Source organism: Poecilia latipinna, unplaced genomic scaffold (assembly GCF_001443285.1).
Source record: "Poecilia latipinna isolate Pla-1442-1.1 unplaced genomic scaffold, P_latipinna-1.0 Scaffold2952, whole genome shotgun sequence".
Taxonomy (NCBI): domain Eukaryota; kingdom Metazoa; phylum Chordata; class Actinopteri; order Cyprinodontiformes; family Poeciliidae; genus Poecilia; species Poecilia latipinna.
Window position 1 is genome coordinate 51,790 of NW_015115568.1, and position 976 is coordinate 52,765.

Genomic DNA, 976 nt, shown 5'->3' on the forward strand with positions numbered 1-976 from the left:
AAAATGTGCAACATGATCTGTTTTTATTCAAAACACATAAACTACTCTTCTTTTAGTGAGATTCCAAATTATTAAATAAACACAATTTAAATTTTGTCACTCTGTTGCTACGTTTCCACTGATGCAATTTGACATTTTGATAATACATTTTCTCAATCCAGCGGTATCAAACTAATTTTGTTTTGGGCCAAATCAAAATCCTGAATGCTCTTAAAGGGCCAGTTGTGCCAGAATGTATTGATAAAACCTGTTCACAAACTATTAAAATATCAATGAATTCTTAAAATTAAATATTATTGAACATCTTTTCAGTCCCTCCAGGATTTTGTGACACTTTTTGTGATTTTTTGCAATAAAAAAATCAAAGTGTTTGTGGTACTAATTTGAAAATATTTGCAATATTTTCATATATATGACAGTAAATGCAACATTTTATACAGATCATGGACTATAATCTGACACCAATTAAGGCCGAAGCAGTTGTTTAGTACAAGAAAGAAAGTTTTGGACAATTTTTGAGGAAAATCTGCAATAAACTCCCAATTATGTGCTAGCGTAAAAAAAGTGCAAGGATTTGATGAGTTTACGTGGATTTCCACAATAATTCTCAAGAAACTGGAGGGACTGATTGATATAATTTGACAGTAAGCAGATAAAAACTGCATTGATTTGATTGATAACATGATATTTAAGCACATTTAGAGTTTAGTCTAGAATATAAAGGGCCACATAAAAAGCTATGGCGAGCCGGATTTGTCCCACGGGCCTCGAGTTTGACACATGTGGTTTACTATCTTCTGCTCTTAGTCAAATAAATGTAGAAAAATAATTCTGTTTTTCATATTATTCCATCAAATAAAGATACAGATCAGATTGAGCCCGTTTCTGTGTCAGAAAGTGAAAAACTGACGTGACGCCTCAGTAAATATCTGGTTTCTACCGTGTTTAATGAGAAACAGGGAGGAGCTGATGACAG